Source organism: Lemur catta, chromosome 8 (assembly GCF_020740605.2).
Source record: "Lemur catta isolate mLemCat1 chromosome 8, mLemCat1.pri, whole genome shotgun sequence".
Lineage (NCBI taxonomy): Eukaryota > Metazoa > Chordata > Mammalia > Primates > Lemuridae > Lemur > Lemur catta.
This window is the reverse complement of record NC_059135.1, coordinates 117,164-139,443: the sequence shown is the minus strand read 5'-3', so window position 1 is coordinate 139,443 and position 22,280 is coordinate 117,164. Positions and strand designations below refer to the sequence as shown.

General features: G+C 38.8%; 1 long non-coding RNA gene across 1 annotated transcript in view; it reads right to left on the bottom strand.

Moving 5' to 3' along the window:
- The window catches only part of LOC123643718, a 168,748-nt gene extending 150,358 nt beyond the window's left edge, over window positions 1–18,390 (bottom strand). The window contains exon 1 of the long non-coding RNA XR_006736893.1: window positions 18,313–18,390. This is a non-coding gene — a long non-coding RNA (uncharacterized LOC123643718). The remainder of the gene's footprint in view (window positions 1–18,312) is intronic.
- Window positions 18,391–22,280: the final 3,890 nt, after the last annotated feature.

The following is a 22,280-nucleotide window of genomic DNA, read 5'->3' as shown; positions in this document are numbered from 1 at the left end:
GATTCATTTCAAATACTAAAGGCTTCAAAATGCTTGAGATCCTATAAAAAGATTCAGTTGAGAGGATGAGGTTGACTATATAAGAGAGGAAAGACATACATAAACTTTTTTTAAAGCCAGAAGATCAAATTCAAGCCAGAGAAAACATAGTTTTTAATAAGAACAAAAAAAGTATATCACATGCAAATTAATAACTTTGGCCATATTTGAAAAAATTTATTAATATTTATAAATCTAAAGAATCCTAAGGAAAATAATTATCTTCTCCTAAATAGAAATTCAGGAATATGCCATAAAATTATTGCAATCAATATAAAAGAATAGTGAAAAGAAAGTATTCAATTTTCTCCTGCTTAATCATAAAGAGTGGAGAACTATAAAGGGCTTCTCTGTTAGCCTCAAGTATTTGATGCATAAAAATGTCCTATGTACCTATACAACCTGCACTGTACCTGCCAGAGCACAGCACAGTTCCCATAAGAGTTAGTTTGTTTTGACACTTTCTTTACATTCTGTGGGACAGAGACCCTACACCATTCAGCATGGGATCCAAGCTTAACATGGAAAAGTCTGAATTTAATAATTCCAAAACACTGTACAACACTGTATCCTGGGGAAGCAAATAAATCTATATAAACAGAAATTTTGGGTGCAGATTGCATAATTCAAATTTTTGCTTTCTTTCTTTTTTTTTGAAACAGAGTCTCACTATGTGGCCTGGGCCAGTGTACAGTGGTGTCATCACAGCCCACTGCAACCTCAGACTACTGGCCTCCAGCGATTCTCCTGCCCCAGCCTCCTGAGTCGCTGGGACTACAGGCGTGTACCACTACACCTGGCTAATTTTTCTATTTTTTGTAGAGACAGGATCTCGCTCTTTCTCAGGATGGTCTTGAACTCCTGGCCTCAAACAATTCTCCCACCTCAGCCTCCCAGAGTGCAAAGATTACAGGTGTGAGCCAAATTTTTGCATTCTGAACATGTCAAAAACACTATCACATACAAAAATGACCTAAAGCAGTTTGCTGTCTACACATTTCTCCATAAAAATGGAAGTCTACAAAAAATCATAAATTATGGAAGAGATTTGAGTTGTAATAGCTTATCAACAATTTACTACATTAAAAAGATGAGTATATCACGTTAATCTAAAAATTTTAGAACTACATTATGAAACCTAGGCTGTTAGTTTCTCTACTTGCTATAAATTATTTTGGTTTTATCCAAAGTGGGTTATGTGTCCAAACCTAACAAATATTAAGTTACAAACTTCCTCCATTAAAAACTCTAATATTTTACACTTCTAATAGAAAGCAGCCTATAAGTATATAAAGCTAAAATTTCAAAATGTAAAAAATTCTTTATTCACAGGAAGGAAAAACTCTTTCATAAGGAAGAATGTCATTTACAAGCAAAAGGGAGTAATAATTATTAGTGACTATTCATTTCTGCAGGGACAGAAAGAACTAGAAGGAAGTTAAAAGGTGTTTTTTTTTTTTTTACATCTTGTCATGTAAAATTATGATTAAATATAACATAAATATCTCCCTATTCAGCAAAGATAAACAAGTATTCTCATAAAAATATAGCTAAGAGCTGAAAATATTTGCTGTTAGACAAGACTACTAATTTTGCATCATTTTGCACTCCACGTTGTTGGGCCAGCGAAGTTTTTTACCAGTGATCTAAATCAATACTGCAATTGGAAGTTTATGGAATTATAAGCATAATACATTGTATTTTTGCGATAACTTTCTGGTTTGTATTAATGATGGTCATTTCTAAAGACTTTTCCTAAAATGTTTTTGAATACTTAAAAAATAACTATTACTATCAAAGAAAATTACTCTCAGTTGTCTATAGCAATTCATATCAAAAGCACACCTAATTTTGTTTAATGGACATTAAAGAAAATAGGAAAAGGGCCCAGTTCTATTAAAGTGCGTATTCCCGTTAGTGGGAAGTGTAAAATTTTGCTTATTTCAAAAATTAACCTAGAATCATTAATCCAATGTTTTTGAGCACCTACTATTTGCTAAGCACTGCTCTAGGTACTCAGGATATAGTGGTGAATGATTCAGAAAGGTTCCTATACTTATATGGCTTAGTGTTAATATTTGAGGCTATTGGGGGAACAGACAATAAATGTGAAAACAAAAAGATGATTTCAGATAGTGACAAGTCCTGTGAAAAAAAGAAAAGAAAAGGAAAAAAACAGCAGGCAATGGGGAGTGCCACTTTAGATTGGGTGGTCAAGGTTGCTGTGGTGGTCATCAGTGTTGTTCACTAAATACTTCTAGTTGTCCTAAGCAACAGCAGTATTGCACTTGTAAAGGAAAATCAAAACCTCAGGACCCTCCAACTCCTTATGCCAAAAGGGAAGGTCAAGCCCAGATGCTGAGTCATGCAACACCCTCTTGCAAATGAATAGCTGTTACTAACACTACTGGCCAGATTGCCACAGAAAGGTAAAGGGCTTCAGGCATCTACATGGACAGTTCCCACAGATCATCCATAAGGACACTGTTTGCTGGCCGCCCATCAATGAGGACATGCAAATTGTAACTTCCAGGTCTGCAGGCTAACTCTAGCTCCTAAAACTAAAGTCCACTTTGATTCCACACTAATAATGTGGATTACAAGTTTATCTTCCCAAGTGCAGAACAGAGACAAGACCATTCTTTCTTCCAGCTACCCAGGGACATCTGCATAACCGATTCTTCCTTTACTCCCTTTTCTCTTCAAACATTTACCTAATCTTGTGTAAAATGAAGATTTCCTGGCACTAACACAAGAATGTCACCATTTGCATCATGGCCCACCCTCTCCCCTTTTTTCTTTCTATATGCCCTCACTCTTTAAATACTGAGTTTCCAAATCCCTCTTCAGATATCACAGGTGCTTCTGTGGTTTGTCCTTGAACTTTGGCTTCGTAACCCTCCACTGATTGAGATCTTTGCCTGGCCACCTATTTGGGTTGTCACACTTCCCCACAACCCTAAAAAAGTGATTTATGACACTTGGCATTTGAAGATTCATGAATCTTACTCTGATTTGCTACGCTTTTTCTATATACCACGGGCAATGGCAATGCCCCAATGGTGGCTGCTGTCAGCCTCCTACCAGAATGAGGACCATTCAAGGCAGAGCTCCCACTAACCCATGATGGATGGGTAGAATGAGCATGACCCATTTTTTGAACCACTGAGGTTTGAGGTTGCTTGTTTTGGAGCACAACCTAACCAATCCTGCCTATCATAGAAAGTTAGGGAGATCATAAATGAAGTAAAACTTAAATGATGAAAAAGAGCTAGACACACCAAGGGGAAAACACATGCAAAGACATAACTGAGAAAGGACAGTGGCGGGAGTGTGGCGAATAAGGAGAATCAGTATGAAGGAGGTGGAGAACTGTACTCAGATCAGGCCACGCAGGATTGAAGGCAGACTGTGGGCAGCTTGGGCTTAATACCATTTTGATAGGTGAGCAAGGTGGGGATTTTAAGCTGGAGTGGGTGGGATGGGCATCGGGGGGCTTTTAAGGGAAAAGCTACCTAATGAATCATGAACAGGTAAAGTCCCTTTCTACCACCAAATTCCAGTTGCCTGATCTCAGGCGCAGACAAGAGACCAAACAGTACCTTTCTGGAGAAATTAAATGATCCCAGAGAAAGAATTTTCAGACACTGACATTTGAAGGAACCTAAAGAAAAAGCCATCTGACCACCTGACATCCCAACAGTAAAACCCACACAAAGAATGTCCAACTAGCTTCCCAGTGTCTCACTCATAAATACAAACAGACAGCCAGGAATCACCAGACATTTGAGACCAGCTTCTCCACAAAAGAGAGAAAGAGGCCACATGGAGCAAACAGAATACATATAATTGATATCATGGAAAAGTAAGAAATGGAATTGCACGTATAAACCATAAATACGATACTCTAAATAGAAATATTCAAAAAACTTTAAATATGATAAACAAATTCAGTAAAAGGGTTAGAAAATAAAATTGAGGCAATCTTGCACAAAGTAGAAACAAAAGACAAGAAATACACAAATAGGAGATAAGAGAAAAAAACTTTGCGATACAATATCTGAATAACAAGAGTTACAGAATGAAAACGGGAAAAATTATTCAAGAAAAGTACCTACCAATGAAAAATAGGCATCTGCAAATGGACAAAGACCATGAAATGCCCAGCATATGAATGGAAGGAAGCGCAAAGCACATCCACCTGGAAAGTCAAACACTGGTGGTACGAAGAGGAGGTGAAAGGCTCCGCAGGGTGGGTGACAGGAGAGGTCATAAAACAAACTGGTATCAGATTTCTCAGTAGCAACCTGGAAGCTAGAAAATCATGGAGAATGCCTTTTAAATTAAAAAAAAAAAAAAACAGAAGTGGAAGATGAAGATGTGACTCAATTGCCACAATCACAGGATAAAACTTTAACACATGAGAAGTTGCTTCTTATGAATGAGCAAAGAAAGTGGTTTCTTGAAATAGAATCTACTCCTGGTGAAGATACAGTGAACATCATTTAAATGACAACAAAGGATTTAATAAATTTAATTGATAAAGCAGTAGCAGGGCTTGAGAAGACAGACTCCAGTTTTTTTTTTTTTTTTTTTGGAGACAGGGTCTTGCACTCTTTCCTGAGCTAGAGTGTAGCAACATCATCATAGCTCACTGCAACCTCAAACTCCTGGGCTCAAGCCATCCTCCTGCCTTAGCCTGTTAAGTAGCTTAGACTACAGGCACATGCCACCCCACCCAGATAATTTTTCTATTTTTTATAGAGACAGGGTCTTGCTATGTGGCTGAGGCTGGTCTTAAACTCCTGACCTCAAGAGATCCTCCTGCTTCACCCTTTCCTATGACTCAAAATCCAGAAACAAAGCAAGCGAAAGGCTGAAAAATGGGACTACCACCACATACACACAAAAACACAAAAAAACCCCACAAAACCTAAAAACAAACAAGCAAAATTAAAACCTTTTACATGTCCAAAATACACCATAAACAAGGTAAAAATATGCATGACAAATGGGATAGGTAAAAGTAAAAGAAATTTTTGCAAATTAAATTATGAATTAAGGGTTAGTATCCTTGGTATGTTAAAAAAAAAAAAAAAGAAAGAAACCTCTAAAATTTCAGAAAAAGCCCCAAAAACCCAATGAAAAAAATGAGCAAAAGATACGGACAAACAGAAAACACAACACGAAAGGTCAAGTTATGGAAAGACAATTTCTCTTAGAGAAGACCAATTTCTAAACTACATCTAATATAGCATTTCTATTTAATACCTATCAGACTAGCAAAACTATAAACAGGGATTCTCATATAGCAGTGGTGGGAACAGAAAATGTCCCAATGTTTATGGAGGGGAATGTGGCAATAACCACCAAAATTACATATGCATTTTCTCTTTGACCCAGCAATCCCACTGGCAAAATCACAAAATGATATACATACACATTCATGTCTTATGGCAGTATTTGTAATAGTAAATCCACAAGGAACTGGTGGAATACAGTGCAAGGCATCTACACAGTGGAATGCAAACCAACTAGAAAAAAGAGATCATATCATGTCAAAAGGCAACCAAAGAAAAAATTTAATGGATAAAATGGGCTACGTCAATATTAAAAACTTTTGTGCTTCAAAGGACACCATCAAGAAAGTGACAGCCACAGAATGGTCAAAAAGACCTGCAAATCCTACATCTGATAAAAGACTTCTACTCAAAACACATAAAAGGTTTTTACAATTCAATATAAAGACAACCCAACTAAAACATGGACAAACGATGTGAATAGACATTTATTCAAAGAAGATCAACAAACAGCCAATAAGCACAAGGATGCTCAACATCATTAGTCATTAGAGAAATGCAAATGAAAATCACAATGAGATGCCCTTCCCAACCACCAGGGTAGCTATAGTCAGGAAATCCGGACAATAACAAGTGCTGACAAAGATGAGGAGAAACTGGTATTCTCATACATTGCTGGTAGGAATGTAAAATGGTACAGCTGCTTTCAAAAGCAGTTCAGCAGTTCCTCAAAAAGAAAGCAGAGTTGACACGTGACCACAGCAATTCCACTTCTATATATATGCCCAAAAGAACTGAAAATATATGTCCACACAGAAACAGGTACATGTATATTCACAGCATTATTATTCATAATAGCCAAAAAGTGGGAAAAACTCAAATGTCCATCAACTGATGAATGGATAAACAAAATGTGTTACATCAGATGGAATATTATTGACACAATGAAACATTATTCGGCCATAAAAAGGAATGAAATAGTGATACATGCTACAACATGGATGAACCTTGAAAACGTTCTAAGTAAAAGAAACCAGACACAAAAGGCCATATATTATATGATTTCACACATATAAAATGTCCAGAATAGACAAATCCAGAGACAAATAGTAGAATAGTGAGTGCCAGGGGCTGGGGTGAGAAGAGAATGGGAGACGACTGATATTGCGTCTGGGGTTTCTTTTGGGGGCAGTGAAAATGTTCTAAAATCAGATACTAGTAACAGCTGCAAAACCTTGTAAATATACTAGAAACCACTGAACTGTATATTTAAAGAAAAAAGTCACTGGAGCCAATTTACATGTCACTTTGTTCAAGTGGGGAGTCAGCAGAGGATTATTTTTGTAGCTTCTATTTAAAATTATCAATTTACAAAGAATTTTCAATGATTCCTGATTTTTCCATGTGTCTCCCCTTCCTTTGAGACTTTCCCCCATCCTCTAGGAAAGTTTTCATCATTGTTACTGTTATGTTACTATTAACTTTTAAAAGTATCTGTTATGGACATTTTTCAAGCATACAAAAGTAGAGAGAATTATATAAGCCTTTTGTGCTACAATAGTTCATTAACATGTGCCATGTATTTTAAATCTAAATTATTTTCCTGAAATTGCCAAGACCCAGGCCATAGCCTGAGGCATGGCTAATCACTCAAACCTGCCAGGATGGTGCTGGGCCAGTCATGTAACACTTTCAGGCTAACTTTGGGTGAATTCTGGCAAACTATTTCCTTCACTCACAATGACATTTCTCAAATTTCCCCTTCACTATCTTTGAAGATAGGATGGGCAAGGTAACTAGTGACCATTACATCACCTAAGGAGCAGGGTTCCATAAAAAAGGAAGTGAAAGAGTGAAAACAATGCACGTCGTTAGACTGTTTCAGCTTTTGTCCTTTCTCACAATAAAGTGCCATTGTCCTAAGTGATATAATGTCTAGTTAAAGGGTAAGGCTTGATAAAGTATAAAATCCATCCCCATATACACTAAAACATACCCAGAATGTAGGGTACAAATATTTAAAATGCAAGGTAACTGAATATATTTAGTTATACTTTACTAGTGTGTTGCTCTTCCAAATGTAAACTATATTTTTAAAATAATAACCAGTTTACTGCCTTGAAGCAGTTCTCAGGCCACAGTGCAGGGACAGAGAATCCAAAAGGAGTCTGAGGACTGAGTTGCAGAGACAGAGACCAGAGACTGAAGTGGCCAATTTTCAGTTTAGCCTTTTTTCAGAGAATTCAGATTTTTCAAAGCCAATTATTTTCTATGATTAATACTTCAGAGTCTTTTGCTTTCCTATTATTTACAATATTTAGGATAATTCTATGAAATGGTACCTACTTAAGAATACTGACTCACAATAGTATAGCCACCTAACATTTTCTACTCTGTTCAAGATCAAATTTTATAAAAATATTCTCTTTAAAATGTAATTCTAACAGCAGCAATTAAGAATATAATTCTTGACTGTATCTGATAATCTGAGACTGAGAAAATGATGTGTATTTAGAAAATTTGACTGAACACACTTTAAAAACACAGAACTTTGTGTGTTATCCCCGAGGCAAACTGAGAAGACAGAACACTAACACCACTGGGAATCCAGCCACCTGGGGAAGGGCCATGTCATGCAGTGGGAGAAGCAAATAAAGAACACGGACCAGACTCTGCTGAACACCCTGTCAACAGTGCCAGCCCAGGGAGGCTTCCCTGTCACTTCCCAGATGTCCCTCCTCCTTTAAAACCCATCTGCCATGCACCTTGACTTTGTGAAACTGGTGGAGAATTATGAACCTATATTAAAGAGGAATTAAAGAAACCTGTGGAAATTATCACAACTGTCTAGGTCCTAGGATCACTATGAAGCCTCAAAATGCTTGTATGAGAAATACAGTTAGTGAGGAGTGAACACAGATATTGTCCAGTAGTGGCTGAAGCCACAGTAAGTCTTGCAGCTCAAGGACTTCTTCCCAGGGCAAAGGAAGTAAGTAATAATCTTCTAGAGCTCAGCTGAAAGACTTTGAGTCTCCTCCTCTGGATGGCCATACCCACTGAACCACCTGTAGGTGGAAATGCCACCCCCAATCTGAAGGGACAGGAAGAATCATCTGAAACCCAGACAAAGGCCAGGGAAAAGAGGGGGCTAGCCAGAGAGCAGGGCAGAGCCTGGAAAACTTTCTGAGGTTGTCTCATCATGGACTGCAGATGTGACCCCAAGACGGCTGGTCTGACTGCCCTAGGGAAAGGCTTTCAAGCTTTTCTGATTTTCGTACAGGCTTATGAGGAATCCAGAGCACTGAGGGCAGAAGGGGCAGGAACACCACGCTGCTGCTTTTCAGTCCAATTACTGGAATGCCCAGACATTCAAACTGGATGTCAGCCTATCTCCTGAATATTACCTACCTCAAGATATGGTACGTATTTACCTGTGATTATAGCTATATCTGAGCCCATCAGGGAACATCAGTCAATGATACTTTTGCTATCCATCTTACCTAGCAACACAGTAGCATTTCCGAGGAAGCTGAAAAGACTTAAGGCTTTCTTCCAGGAGGCACTTATTTTTCAGGTTGTGTTTTTTTCCCCCAGGTTGCTTTGATTATCGTCTTTTTTTCCCTAGGAAACTTAATTGATCTGATTCTTGAAAGAGAATTTCTGAGATTTAGAGCTAAAGGTCCCAGAGTACACCATTTTCTATAATCTATTCCAAAAAGAAATATTTAAAAAGAAAGCATGAATACCACTTAGAAAAATAAAAAATTTGAAATGTAAACATTTAAAAAAGTGTAACTTTTTTTTTTTTTGAGACAGAGTGTCACTTTGTTGCCCGGGCTAGAGTGAGTGCCGTGGCGTCAGCCTAGCTCACAGCAACCTCAAACTCCTGGGCTCAAGCAATCCTACTGCCTCAGCCTCCCGAGTAGCTGGGACTACAGGCATGTGCCACCATGCCCGGCTAATTTTTTCTATATATATTTCTCGTTGTCCAGATAGTTTATTTCTATTTTTAGTAGAGACGGGGTCTCACTCAGGCTGGTCTCGAACTCCTGACCTCGAGCAATCCACCCGCCTCGGCCTCCCAGAGGGCTAGGATTACAGGCGTGAGCCACCGCGCCCGGCCTAAAAAAGTGTAACTTTTAAAACTTAGAGCTTAGATCCATCCCCAGAGATTCTGGTTTAATGTTTTTATAAAACAAAATTTAAAAAGCAATTTAGATGCTTACTCATGATTGAGAACCAGCATGCTAAATATTGTTTCTTCCTAATGTGACTTGTGTAGCACTGTCACCTAAAATCCCAAAGAATTCATTTAAAACAATACGTTACAAATACTACTGTAACTAAGGCTTACAATAGTACATTTTTAATCAGCATTTGTCTAAAAATACAGATGAACCAAGAGAAAGTCCAACTTTATGTTAGAGTGCTGGTCATTTGGCTTTTAAGTCACTTGAAAGTAACTGGGACTGGCCGGGCGTGGTGGCTCACACCTGTAATCCTAGGCCTCTGGGAGGCCGAGGTGGGTGGATTGTTCAAGGTCAGGAGTTCGAGACCAGCCTGAGTGAGACCTCGTCTCTACTAAGAATAGAAATAAAAATTATCTGGACAACTAAAAATATATATAGAAAAAAAATTAGCCCAGCATGGTGGCACATGCCTGTAGTCCCAGCTACTCAGGAGGCTGAGGCAGTAGGATCGCTTAAGCCCAGGAGTTTGAGGTTGCTGTGAGCTAGGCTGACGCCAGGGCACAAAGTGAGACTCTGTCTCAAAAACAAAACAAAACAAAACAAAAAACAAAATAACTAGGACTAAAACTAATTTTATTTGAATAGTCCTTAAAAAAAATAAAATTTAACTTTCAAATGATTCAAATGGCAGTTTCTTGCCTGAAATAAACCAACATGAATATTAATCACAAGTAAGAGGCTTCTTAAGATTGTGTAGAACATGTATGTGAAGGGTGGTAAATAAGTAGGTATTTCAAGAGAAACATTTCAGGTATGTTGATATTAAGTGATATTAAACTTGGTATTTCCAAACATATAAGAGAAATGATAAATTATAAGTACAGTAGAAAAAAAGTACTTTAGACTTTATATTGTCTATAATTTAAAAAGACAACATCTCTAATGGTAAATACACCTCCTCCCAAAACCTATTAAATTTGCCATCAATGGAAACCCCAAATAAATTATTCTTATTTTTTGACTGGACAGTTAAAACAGGCATATTTTATATTAATTGGGGAAGTGCCCCATGTCAAAATTCATTTGAAAATTAAGGACTTGCTCTCTCAAACAGCATTTTTCAGATGCACTTTTGAGATACAAAAAACAAACAATAAGCAAGTAAATCAAGAATCTACAAAAAGAGAAAAGTAAAAAATTCATAATAGCTTTCAAGTTCAGAGAGCTTCTCTATACTTAGCCTTTGTTAAAAAATTTCTTTTTAAAAATCTTTCCATAGCTATCAAATATGAGAAAATCATTTAATAACCCACTGGAACATTGCTATTGATGGCTGTCAGGATGCTCTGGATCTGTGGATGCTATAACTCACTTGGTCTGTTACTCTCTTCACCACATGCTTCTCATGAAAGGGTATTTTATTTTAGATGACAGTGCACACCTAATGGAATTCTGAAGCCTTAGCATTTACCGCAGCTTTCAAGAAATTAGCTATTTCAATCTAAATTGAACTTATCCAGTAGAAGGTATGTTAAAAGATTCCTCAAGACAATGACTTCCCCTTTGAAGACAAGAATGCTTTAATGTTGGAGTTAATTCCAAGTGTTTTCAAACATTTTTCTCCATTACATAAGTATTAAAATAAAGATCATAGGTCTCCCCACCTCCACTGCTCCTGCCTCAAGTTATCTTTATAACGTGAGCTACCATAGTGACAGCAAGAAAATGAGCCAATTACCCACACTTGTTCTTAGATTGCCAGCTATCATCACCAGTGACACTGGAATTAACCAGAATTTTATGTGTGGAATGTTTTGATTATCAGGAGTTTCCTAATATCCCTGCCTTTCCACTTTCTGCTTCTGTAGGTAGAATGAGCATAGTTTTTACATTTTGTTAATATTACATACTTTTGCAGACTTATAAAGATACATTGGGAAGATGAAGGCATATCAGTACAAAGACCCAAGAGGTTGAGGGATTTTAGGGAGACAGACTAACATAACATACTACAGGTTTGGTAGTCATCATACACATGGATTGAAACCAATTTGATTAACTCTGTGTGAACTTGGGTACCAGCAATTTAACTGTGTCTCTTCCCTTATTGTAAAATCGTTATAACAACATTCCCCTCATGATGCTGTTGTGAAGACTAAATGGAAAATATACATTGCCTAGTATGGAAGATGCTCAATGATGGACATCTTAAAAAAAAGACGGTAGTGCCACAGGCACTGTTTGTGATAAAACCTAGCTTGCTAGAAACTGCTTCCAAAGTGGACTTGCAAAGTGATCTAATGTGCATAGTCAAATTAAAATGTATATAAGTCAGATTCTCTTGCTATAAACCATAGTATCTAACTGAATTTTTTAAATAGTATTTTTAATCCCACTTATGAGAATTAATGTGACAAGCTCTCAACAGAAATCCATTGAAAAATATTTGTATATCTTGCTTTTATGTCCATATGATAAATGCTTAAACTAAGAAAGAAGATCCTACATTCTTTGAATTATATTTTAAATTTATTTAACATACAAGCTGACCAAACTGGAAAAAAAAACACTAAAACTTTTAAATGGGTGTATGTTTCACTTAAATGCTCAGATAATATCTGGAGAACATAATATATGTTTGATATTTAATACAGGTCTACTTTTTAACAGAGTACTGTAAAAAATTAACATAAGAAAGTTGCTTTTAGGCTGGGAGTGGTGGCGCATGCCTGTAATCCTAGCACTCTGGGAGGCTGAGATAGGTGGATTGCTAGAGGTCAGGAGTTTGAGACCAGCCTGAGCAAGAGCGAGACCCCGGGTCTACTAAAAATAGAAAGAAATGATCTGGATAACTGAAAATATATAGAAAAAATTAGCCGGGCATGGTGGCACATGTCTGTAGCCCCAGCTCCTCGGGAGGCTAAAGCAGTAGGTTTGCTTGAGCCCAGGAGTTTGAGGTTGCTGTGAGCTAGGCTGATGCCAGGACACTGTAGCCAGGGCAACAGAGTGAGACTCTGTCTCAAAAAAAAAAGAAAGAAAGTTGCTTTTAAAAACCCGCAGGTGGTTAATACGGTAAAATCTCAAAGTTACAAATTAGAATAAATTTTAAATCATCAGTGGTAACACCTCACAAGTAATCTTAACTCAAATACAATGTATCTTACTTCAGATTCTGTTCCACAGTACCCTGGACTTACTCTCTTTCTGTTACACTTTATTGTGCTTCCTTCAGTAATTGTGTTACTCTGAACTATAAACTCTGCAATGGCTAGAACTCTCTTATCTTGTTCACCTCAGCACCTAGCAAGTGTATGGCACATAGCAGAGTTCCAATAAATAACAATGTATTAATAAATGAAGTTAAGACATTAAAATTGCATATATTCTACTTGTACAAAAATGCAATTTTTAATATGATTTTATGAAACAGATTTAATTATGAAGCAACTTGAACTATAAAAGCATTTATTTAAAATAAAACTAGCTTACCTACTATACTTATTATTCAGTTTAAAAAATAAAACTTTGTGTACAAGTTTTCAGCAACACATTTTCCAACTAATGTATAAGATAATGTGATCTGGAAATATATCACTCTCATCCCTGAAGAACATATAGATAAGAGTCTATATGACTCCTTTAAAACTCTGATGCAACAGTATTCTATTACCCTCATCATTTCTCTTTTTAATTTTACACAAAGGTAGACAAACTTTTAGCCATTTATGGAGCAAACACTCTGGACAATTGCTGATGTTACCAACTTTAAGTGAAATCTGCCACATACCCAGTACAAATGTAACTTTCCAATGACTTAATAGTGTGAATAAATTACTTCAGTGTTTGCACATAAGGGTATTTCTACTGCTATCTGACCAAACACATTTAAAAGATCTTACCCTGCACCTTAATTGTGAAAATACATTCCAAGATGCTAAATTTCCCTTAAAAGAAACCTCAGTTAAAAATCAGAATACTACTCTGAAGTAGAAAATATACAAAAAAGAAAGATTAACTAAATATCTAAATAATTTGTTGAATTGAGTTAAATATCTAATTTGCTAAATTTCCCTCCTAAAATATGAAATAGATTATACAAATACTAAAAAAAATCCAAATAATATTTGTTTTATAGACTATTTCTTTCCATTTGTAACTAATTTTGATATTAAACCTTGTATAGCATTTTCACAATACAAACTAAATAACTTTTTATGAATTTCCTACAGAAAAAATGTAACAGCAGGTACCTACACACACATAAGCTCTTTCTTGAAAGCAATAATTCATTTCTGTATATGTTTTAAAAATTAAAGTTAAGCCGTGATTACTCAAAAAGACTACTTTATTGAGGATTTAGATTTAGAGTCTTATCTCCCTCCCATTATCTTCATTTCTATCATTTACCTCTTATTCCAGGGATTCTCAAACTTTCATGTGACATGGATCACATTCTCTCTCAAAACATCTGATTCACCCACTTCTCTTCTGTGTGTGTGTTTTTCTGTTTGTCATGCGATGGGAGGGGATGAGGGGTGTGCTACTAGGAGGTGAACCTTCCATAACTTAAAGGAGGACTGCTATGCTTTTAAGATGATAATACGTAAGGGTTTTAAGTGAGATAATGTATGTAAATAATTGCACAGTGGCTGACATACAGTAGATGGACAATACATGATATTAATATATATCATTATAACTCATCTGTGTTATAAAATTGTAGACACCAAAACATTTCAAAAACCAAGACTACTGGGGGGCAAAACACTGATAACCTGCAGTGCAACCTCTGCACAGAGTCTCTGCACCAAAGCAGATTCACACTTGTTTTGAAATGTGACAGTGGTACTGCAAGTAACTAACTCAAAGTTATTACGTGACAGATACAGGTAGACAGTGAACTCAAATCAGTTACTTTTTACTTCTCATGAAAATTCCTAGTAAAAATGTTGGTAAGGGATTAAGGATGATCAAATGAAGAGGTGACAAAGATTTTCTTTATTCAAAAAGTCTGTTTCAAACAAATATAAAACATATAACCTGAAACAATTACAGACAGGGTGACAGATGTGGGGGGAAATATTAATTTAAAACTAATGGTTAAAATAAGAACTCTCACAATGTGTATTTCAGATATTTGTATTATTCGTCAAAGATTGAGTCATGATAAAAAACATTAAAATTGCTTCAGGTAAACAAGCCCTCAGGAGTGTAAGGAATGCTTATTTTCCAACATTCTGAGATAACTACTGTGCAAAAGCAGAGATTCAGATGTATGCTATGAGAGTTAAATACAAATTAATAAGACAAGGCATATCGTATGTGAATATGTCACACCATAATTTCAGATCTCATCCCTTTCCACACTAGTTTAATTACTATTTTCCTGAATTAGATTTGACTCATAAACCAATTTGAGTACCTTCTATGTATATGACAGTCCATTTTCTTCTTCCTTCTATTCTTAATATGACTTATTAAAAAATAATAAGAGCACACTGGGAAAAGCAAAGCAGAAACAAAGCAAACTAAACACAGAAACTGTCTAACTTCTATCATAGGAAACAACAGTCAAGATCAATGATGAGGGCCGGGCGTGGTGGCTCACGCCTGTAATCCTAGCACTCTGGGAGGCCGAGGCGGGTGGATCGCTCGAGGTCAGGAGTTCGAGACCAGCCTGAGCGAGACCCCGTCTCTACTAAAAATAGAAATAAAAATTATCTGGACAACTAAAAATATATATACAAAAAATTAGCCGGGCATGGTGGCGCATGCCTGTAGTCCCAGCTACTTGGGAGGCTGAGGCAGTAGGATTGCTTGAGCCCAGGAGTTTGAGGTTGCTGTGAGCTAGGCTGACGCCACGGCAGTCACTCTAGCCTGGGCAACAGAGCAAGACTCTGTCTCAAAAAAAAAAAAAAAAAAAAAAAAAAAAAAGATCAATGATGAATGAGGTTTTAGATTATTTATGAATTTCATTTAAATCCATGCTGTGGGCACATGAGGTTTCAAAACCTAAGGTATATGGTACTTGAGCTCCAAATACTAAAACTACCATTTCTAATAGGCAACTTTTATACTGGCAGCTTTTAAAAAATAGTGATGGGCATGCATTACACATGTTCCTTCTCCTACTAGAATGAAGAAAAAACAAATAAATTTAGAAAGAATTCTTAAGGTTAGACTGTCACTGGGAACACAAGACAGCCTATATCAGAACACAGTACAGAAATACCTTTATTGAGATTACAGGTTGAGGATCTGTGTTTCCTAAATCAACTTGAAAATAATGTATTGTAAGAAGGAGCTCAACTTGTGTTTACCTATCTTTGCTGTGCTCATTATGAGCCAGGCACTGTTTCAAGTGCTTTAAAAATGGTACCTCATCTAATCTTCACAATAACCCTATGAGTTTGCTGCAATTACTATCCCCCTTGTTTTTCATATAAGGAAACTGAGACAAGGCATGGCAAGTTAAAGTGATTTGCCCAAGCTCACTGTGCTAGTAAAGGACAGAGGAGAGATTCAAACCTGAGCTGTTGTGTCTCAAAGTCTGTGCTCTTCATCATTTTGCCATGCTACCTCTAATGACAAAGGAAAAATAAAAAAAGCCAAATGAACAAAAAAACCCTTATCACCCTGTAAAAAAAATTAAATAGTAAATCCAAGTTAAGGTTTGCAAACAGTGAAAAGTTTTTAACTATCAAGGATAAGACTATTTTCTCCATTTTTTTTTTTTTTTAAGACACAGCCTCTTTGCTTAAATGTAATGATGGTCTCTGTGTAGAATTCAATTGAAGGACAAGGAAGACAAAGACAATCTGACATCAGAGCATTAGGGCTTTAAGTAAGCAAGTTAGAGCAGCATTTCATACTTCCATTACAAATGTTAAAATTCTTAGTTCGGTCCAATTAGTGTCTCAGTTAAGGTATGCCAAAGGGTATGAATGCCCGTATTATACATTATCTGAGCAACCCTAAAAAGAAAAAAGGGGGGGTTACAAAAGGGTAAGAGTTCAAACAAACATATGTCATTTACTGAAGCATGCAAGATGATATCTATTCAAAGCACCAACATAACCACATCCTAGGAATGTTTAGTATGAACTAAAGAGCTAAATTTTAACATTTTAATTGATTTTTCTTTGTAAAGCTGGAAGGACATGTGTGCTTATTTAAATACCTCACACATGGTAACTGCAAAAATAAGGTGCCCAATTTAGAGAATGTAAAAGGGAGATTCAGTTTTCACATCAGCAATTTCTACAGAAAACAAAGACATTGTAAAATACAGAAATCCTCATAATCACATACTTAAATAAGAAAAATATTTTGATTCTGTCATAATTACAAACTATATCTTCTGATCTGATTCTGTATCCTGTTCATCTTATAAAGACGAGTCAACCAAAAATAACGACTGTAATGTAATCTGCATCAATTAGTCAAAGACAAGTAAAATAATATGCCTGTACAGAAAATCATATTTTATCTCCTGCCTGTACAAATCAGACATTCAGAAGAATTACAAATATGACCTTGCCTACCAGAAAGCACTCAAACCTTTAAACTTTTAAAGTACAACCAACATTCTCTCTCTGATAACTTCAAACCATTAATTAGAACCAATGACCCCAAAATCTGAAAAGTTTAAACGTTCCATTATTAGTAAGCTGATACTACTCTGCTTCTCAGTTTAAAAGTAAACAAGTAAACATTAATTTTCTGCCTGTGGAACTTCGTATACACTGTATGAGACAACCGGTAGCGCTTGCATACACAGCGTGACAAGGACAGTGTGTACACACAGTACAGAACGCTAGGTACTATGTACACACTGTATATGGCATTGGGTACTGTGTAATACTCTATATGACACGTGGTACTGCATACACAGCTTAAGGACAAGGATGCCGTGTACACACAGCATGACTCTGAGTACACACCACATACAACCCCGCACAGGACGCCGTGTAAAACACCAGGTGCTGTGCACACACCGCAAAGCGCCTCCACAGCCTGGCTCTGAAGAAAACCGCGAGGGAGGACAGAGCAAAGGATAGTTCGCGGCCCGGCCTCCCCCAAGGAGCCCCCTCGTCCCAGCGCGGCCTGGCAGCTTCTCCCCAGAGCTCCGGCGGGAGGAGGGCGGTGGACCCCACGGGACAGTCCCGGAGGCCCGCGAGGACCGGTTGAGGCAGCGGCGGCCTCATCTCCGGGGTCGCCCGCAGCCCCCGGGACAGGCACGGACCCCTGCCTGGCCTCGGCCCGACCCTGCACCGCGGCTCCCACCGCCCACGGCGCCCGGAGACTGCGAAGCGTCCTCTCCTCTCCGCCGTCCACACGCCGGGCCCGCGCTGCCACCAGCCCCACCGCACACGGTCCGAGGCCTGGCCGGGCGGGCGGCGCGGGGCCCGGCGGGCGTGCTCACGCGACTCCACGGCTTCCCGGCCTGACCAGGCCCTGCGCCGTCCTCCCGGGCCTCCGCCCCGCGCCGCCGAGCTTTCCCCACCATTATCCTCCGGCTCCGCCACCGCCACGCCCGGCCCTCCCTCCGGAGTCGCCGGTTCCCGCCGCCCGGCGCCTCTGGGGCCTGAGCCGGCGCCGGGCGGGCGCGGGGGGCGCCATGTTGGCTGCGCGCCTGCACTTCCTGTGTGTCTTCGCGAGCGGCGGCCGCGGCCAGGCGGGAAGGTCGGAGCTGTCGCCGGGAAAGTTGGCGTCCCCGCGGGCCGCCCATCCCTGCCGCCCGGACGGGCTGTGCCCGCCGGAGCCCCGCGCGCTGCTCCTACCTCCGCTCCGTCCCGGCTCCCGCGCGCTGCCCGCAGCGCTTCAGCGCGTTCCCGCGCAGCCGCAGGCGCCCTCCATCCGCACGCGCGCCGAGGGACAGCCGGCTCCGCGGTCCGAGCGCCGCTGGTTCTGCGGCCTCAAAACCGGCCACCTGGTTCTAGCATCTTTTTAATCCATGGTCAGGAGGAATTGCAGACAGGTGCTGCACTCCCGTTCTGTGCACAGGCAAACAGCACCTCGACAAGAACAGGACCAGCCCTTGCCAATTTGGCAAGAGCACCGCAAATTTGCGTTCCAAGTAGGTTGTCTATCAGTCAGTCAGTCTGCATCTGACATCTAACGGGAGGAGATCCCGCACACCTGTGGTTTAAGAAAGTATCAGCGATAGGCATACTTTTATAATGCTTGCATATTTTCCCTCTTGTCTTTTCTCCCAGGAGTTTGGAAGGAAGACGTTTCGGCTAAGACGTCTTGCTCTCGTCATCAGTGGGCACGTGCACCTATACTTAGTTTCAGTTACCAGCAGTCAAGTGAGGTCTGAAAATAGGCGAGTACAGTACAGTAAGATATTTTGAGAGAGACCAAAGTCACATAACTTTTGTTATAGTATTTTGTTATAACTCTTCCATTTTATTATTATTGTTGTAAATCTCTTATTGTGCCTAACCTATGAATTAAACTTTATCATAAACATGTATGTGTAGGAAAAAATCATAGTATAAGTAACGTTTGATAGTATCCTGGTTTCAGGCATCCACAGGGGGTCTTGGAACCCCCACAGCTTAAGGGGGGACCACTATACCTGAGAATCATCAGAAAGAGACTGTTCTAGAAATTTGGGGAATCTAATCCAATTTATCAATTAGCTTTCATTGCTGGTCTCTAAGATTAAGTTAGAACTTAGAAACAGGTGGTACTTGAATAGGTCTATGATGTACATCAGTCAAACATGATCTTTCAAACCATTCACAGCCCTTTTTCTCATACATCCCAGAGTTTTTGTCTATCTCAAAGACCATTACAAAATAATTTTAACTTATTTTGATTTTAAGGATAAATATATGCCATTAAAATTTAGTAGAGAGGTTAAAGAATGTGAGAAGAAAAGCAAGCCATAACTGGTTTGAACATTGGACTTCCAACAATGAAAAGCTTTAAGTGAATTGCCTTTTTTTTTTTAAGTCTGGTACTTAATTTATAAAATAGAGGACTGTATGGTTCTATATATTAATATTTCACAGAGACCACTCGAGTAAGACAGCATCATATATGTGTAGGAAAGTAGTGGCTGCATAACTGCACATTTTTCTCCTCTTATACTTTGTGGGCATCATTTCAATTTTTGTACCCACATACCATCTCTCATTCAACCTAATGTAAATTAGGTAACTTATCTATGAATTTCTAAATGGTTTTGCCTAGCATTTAACCCTTGGCTCTGTTTTCCCTTTACAATGGTTCTATTTATCTCTTTTGTCCTTCAGCTGAGTGAATGTGTGTGTGGGTCAGGTGGCCAGTGGCTGGAGGTTGGGGGGAAGTCCAGAAGACCAAAAGAGTTATTTCCATGCAACCTAATTCGGATTAGGTTGAATTTATGAATTTATCTACTAGATTGTGAAGAGAGGGCAAGGGACTAAGGTGGTGAGGGGAAGGAAGGGAAAGGGAGAGTAATGGGGCATGAGGTGTGGTTTTTCATCAACTAGTTTCAGAGCTGGGACCACCTAGGGAAGGACCCCCAGGCATGGCCCTCCAAATTCTTCCTTGCCCCAACGAACACTCTCTCTGTTTCATAACACCTGACCAGTATACCACTTCTCCAGATTCTGCATTGAGAAATGTTATATAAATAGAGAAAGCATGGATTAGTCAACAAACTGGAGTGGAAAATTTGTCTCTGTAAAAATTAAATATATCCTTACATTACACTACACTCTTTTTACAAAGTCCAAATCACTTAAGTAATACAACTGTAAAAACGCAAGATTTTTTTCAAAAGCTATAACAAAATATAGGCACCTGTTTGTAAGATTGAGCATGGAGAAGAATATCCAAAGCCCTAAAGCAATGGAGAAAAAAATCACACACACACAGAGACTGATAAATTTGAGTATGTAAAACTTTATAAATCCTACATGTGAAAAACAAGTATAGTCCTACTCTAAAATATGTCCATAAGAAGTTTCTTGTAATACCCTTTCTCCTACTTTCTTTGTATAATAAAGACCAACTCAAATTTCTTAGGACTTGCTAATGAGCCACGTGGGCAACTTGAGACCAAGATGGATAATGACGAGCTAAAAGTTGTAGTGGAAATGAATGAATCTCAATGGATGCGTGAATGAGCCAGCAGCAAGGTTTGCTGTTACTGTTCCAGTGGCATTGGATCATTTGAAACAAATCGGCAAGGTAAAGAAGCTCGATAAATGGGTTCTGCATGAATTAAATGAGTGTCAGGAGAGAAATCATCCCAAAGCTTGCTTTTCTTTACTGTCACAACATAAAGATGAGCCATTTTTACACCATATTGTTATGTGTGATGAAAAATGTATTATTTTTGACAATTGCAAGCATTTGGCACAATGGTTGGATAAAGATGCAGTGCCAAAACACAGTCCAAAACTGAATATTCATCAAAAAAAGCTAATGGTGCCTGTTTGGTGTCCAGCGCTGGTATTATCCACTACAGCTTCATGAAGCCTGGTCAGTGGATTACAGTGGATGTCTACTGCAGCCAATTGGATGAAATGATGAGGATGCTTGAAATTAAGCAGTGATATTGGTTGATAGAGACAGGCCAGTCCTCTTGCAAGACAATGCTCAACCACACATTGCACAGACAACACTGCTGTAACTACAGAGGCTGGACTTGGAAACTCTGTCATCCACCATATTCACCAGACCTTGTACCAACTGACTACCACTTCCAGGGTTTGGACCACATCTTGCGAGGAAAAATACTCAATTCTCAACAAGCTATGGAAAACACCTTTTGAGATTTCATTGCCATTCGCTCTCCAGGCTTCTTCGTTGCTGGCATAAAGAAGCTACCTTTAAGATGGCAAAACTTTGTCAGTAGTTTAGGCACATACTTTGATTAATTGTACTACTTCTTGTTTAAGATATAATAAACAATACTTTTGATTAAAAAGTCAGACATTTCATATTGAATGACTTAAATATATCTGATAAGGGATTGATACTCAGAATATGTAAAGAACTACAACTCAACAAGAAAATCACCGAATTAAAAAATGGGCAAAGGATCTGAGTAGATATTTCTCCAAAGAAGATACACAAATTGCCAATAAGCACACAAAAAGGTGTTCAATATTACTACTTATTAGGGAAAAGCAGTCAAAACCACAATGAGGACCGGGCGCCGTGGCTCACGCCTGTAATCCTAGCCCTCTGGGAGGCCGAGGCAGGTGGATCGCTCGAGGTCAGGAGTTCAAGACCAGCCTGAGCGAGACCCCATCTCTACTAAAAATAGAAATAAATTATCTGGACAACTAAAAGTATATATAGAAAAAAAATTAGCCGGGCATGGTGGCACATGCCTTTAGTCCCAGCTACTCGGGAGGCTGAGGCAGTAGGATCGCTTAAGCCCAGGAGTTTGAGGTTGCTGTGAGCTAGGCTAATGCCACAGCACTCACTCTAGCCTGGGCAACAAAATGAGACTCTGTCTCAAAAAAAAAAAAAAACAAAAATCAAAACCACAATGAGAAGCCAGGCTCTGTGGCGTGCTCCTGTAGTCCTAGCTACTCAGGAGGATTGCTTGAGCCCAGGAATTCAAGACCAGCGTAGATAACATACCAAGACCCCATCTCAAAACACACACACACACACACATGCACACACACACACACACACACACACACACACACACACACACACACACACTATGAGATACCACTTCATACGCATTAGGATGGCTATTACCCAAAAAAGAGAAGATAATAATGTTATGGAG